Source organism: Suricata suricatta, chromosome 13 (genome assembly GCF_006229205.1).
Source record: "Suricata suricatta isolate VVHF042 chromosome 13, meerkat_22Aug2017_6uvM2_HiC, whole genome shotgun sequence".
In the NCBI taxonomy this organism is placed as follows: domain Eukaryota; kingdom Metazoa; phylum Chordata; class Mammalia; order Carnivora; family Herpestidae; genus Suricata; species Suricata suricatta.
In genome coordinates, this window is record NC_043712.1 from 64,049,908 (window position 1) to 64,052,963 (window position 3,056).

Below are 3,056 nucleotides of genomic sequence, written 5' to 3' on the forward strand. Positions count from 1 at the left end.
CGGAGGGCTGCTGGCGGGCGGCCAATGGGGACCCCGCGAGCGGGCTGGCGGCACTGCCCACCCACCTCCAAGCTGCCGGGCCCGGTCGGCGCTGCGGGCTCTGCGCGGCGCTGGCTGCTCCTCCCTGCTCTGCGCTCCCGGCTCGCTGGCGCGCTCTACCGCGCACACCCCCGCACACACCCACTCACCCACACCCACCCGGCGCGGGGGAGCGCAGCCGCGCGCGCCGCGGGCGCTCCACCTGTGCTCGTCGCTCGGCTGCCCCCCACGGCCGCCGCGCCCCAGAGAAATGCGATTCCTTCGTCCTGCAAATGTGAACTGAGCGCCCGGCGTGTGCCAGGCACTGTGCTGGACACCGGGAACTCGGAGACCAAAATAGATTTTTAAAAGACCCTGCCCTCATGAAACTTACATTCTTTCTGGTGGAGAAGATTAAAAAAAAAAGTCAGCAAATAAGATCACTTTAGAAGAAATCGGCTCAATGGAGATAGTAAGTAACACAGGAGAACAGGATAGAGAAGGACTGGGAGGGAATGGATCTTATTCGTGGCCGTCCCTCTCTGGAATAGGTGTGTCTAGCTGAGAGCTGAATGATAAGAATGTACGCAATCAGAGAAGAAAGGGTCGACGTCTCAGAGGTCCAATGAAGCAACAGAAAGGAAGGGTTAATGCGTGCTCTTCAAGATGGTTTTGGCTATTGATGGCTTAAAATGTTGCTACACCAGAATGAAGTGTTCACGAAGTGTGAGGTGTACATTGGATTCCAAGACTTGGTATGGAAATAGGAATGAAAAGAGTCTCATGAATATTTGTGTAATAACTACATGTTTGGATGATAGTTTTTGGATACATGAAATTTAATAAAATCTATTATAGAAATTAATACCACTTTTTCCTTTTTTAAAATGCAGCTACTAGAAAATATAACACTACCTTTGGGGCTTTGTGTTCTGAAGAGACCTCATACCTCCTGGAGACTCTTCATCCATTCTATTTCTTACTCTGTTCCCGCCAACCCTTTGGGTCTGGGAAATAGAAAGGATGGTTCCCCATAGGGACTTTCTGGATATCCCCAAACAAAAAAAAAAAAGATCCTACAGGGAAATCTATCTTACTGCTTAGAATTACAGAAAATATGTAAACCCTCTGAGATTTCAGATTTACATCATTGTTCAAATCACCCAGATTTCCTAAAATGAGAAGGTTTAAACTCTTCTTTGACTCAGTAGAAATATCAACTGTAGAAATTTTGGCCTATTGCAGAGAGAAAGAAAGAAAAAGGCAGAAGAAAGAATGAAAGAAAGAAAGAAAGGAAGAAAGAAAGGAGGAAAAGAATATCCCTCGGACCTTGTATCAGACCATCCTCTTAAAGTACCTTTCAATTCATGGCCCACAGTAAGGGCACAATGATGGAAATAAGGGAAGGTTCCAAATCAGGAGATGATACCAACCTAATTGGTAGGTTTGCAAATTAATACAAAAAGATCTTGAGAGGTGAGAAATACAGTAAAAACAACAACAACAACAACAAAAGTGATGGAATGCAAATGAATGCATCTTTTGGGGGTGAGGAATTTTATTTATTTTTATTTTATTTTATTGTCAAATTGTTTTCCATACAACACCCAGTGCTCTTCCCCATAAGTGCCCTCCACCATCACCACCACCTCCCTTCCCCCCTCCTCCTTCCCCTTCAACTCTCAGTTCATTTTCAGCATTCAATAGTCTCTCAAGTTTTGCGTCCCTCTCTCTCCCCACTCTCTCTCCCTCCTCTGAGGGTGAGGAATTTTAAACACAGATATTTGGGAGAAACTTGGAAAGCACTTACGGATGACTGCGTTCTGGGTAATATTTTTCTTGCAAAATAAATGTAAGTATGTTTTCCAAGGAAATGAGGATTATCTCTTGTGGAATAGCAGGTCTTTCCTGCTGTGTTTGGTGTGCTAATCATGAGAGACTTTCTGGGGGAGTGAGAAGGGAATGGAGACGGGAGTCACAAAAGTGGGTCTATTCTTGGTGGGACCATTTAACAGCGGAATGACCTTGGATGTGTCTCTTACCCCCGAGCTTCATGTCTGCGTTAATTTAAGTGAGCATTTTAGAGAAGGAAAATGTGGTAGTTAAAAAAAACCAGCCAAAAATTCGGTCAAGAAGTCGCATCTAATTTTTCTCCCCATGATTATGAGTTGGCCCTAATGCGCTGCTTCTGAAAAGCATGTGGTGGAAGTGACACAGCATGACGTCCTTCCAAGGCCAGGTCATAAGGCGTTAAGAACTTCTGCTTCATCCTCTCTTTCTCTGTCTCTCGCTCTGGCTTTCTCTTTCTCGCTCTACTCTCTCGTTCTCTCTACTCACACTGGAAGCCTTCAGCTGCCATGGTTACCCTGGGGCTGCCATGTGGAGAGACCATGTGGAGAGACCACAGAAAGAAAGAAGCCCAGGGAAGCCAGCTGTTTCAGCCCCGCCCCCACCCCCAGCTATTCCTGTTTTCACAACCCCGGTTCTGTGAGCAGAATCAATGACTATTTCTGTTGTAAGTCATTATTTTGGAGGTGGTTTGTTACACAGCAATAGTTAACTTATCAGAGAGTTAGATAGAAAATAGGGTGTACCAGATGCCAGGCAGACTAAATCATTCTTAACTAAGTCTTCAAATAACTCTGTACATGAATTGTTTTCATTTTTTTCCCCTGCTTTATACTTAACCTTAGTGTCAATTTCATCACCTGCAAAATGGGGACAATAATAGACCCTTGAGTATTCCTAGTTTACTGGGAGAATATAGAGAGATATTTCATGAAATAGGGTTTTGTACATTATATACTACATCAGAATATTGTATATCATATATTCTATCAAGTTCCATGCAAGAAGGGCGCTGTGAGGCACCTTTCAAATGGAAGACAGCATTACAGTCATCTCTGAATTATCAGATTCAAGTTGGAAAGGACTTCTATGAAAATAACTGATTATGAATACGGACAATGGACTATGATAATCATGGTGATAGCATTTAAAACAGATTCAAATATAAAATTTAGAACATTATTTTATAT

The 3,056-nt window shown here is 43.8% G+C and overlaps 1 protein-coding gene across 1 annotated transcript in view; it reads right to left on the minus strand.

Annotated features, from left to right (window-relative positions):
- DAPK1 (death associated protein kinase 1) overlaps positions 1-141 on the minus strand; it is a 470,647-nt gene extending 470,506 nt beyond the window's left edge. Inside the window, 1 exon segment of the mRNA XM_029919672.1 lies at positions 66-141. The gene's annotated coding sequence lies outside the window, so the exon portion shown is untranslated.
- Positions 142-3,056: the final 2,915 nt, after the last annotated feature.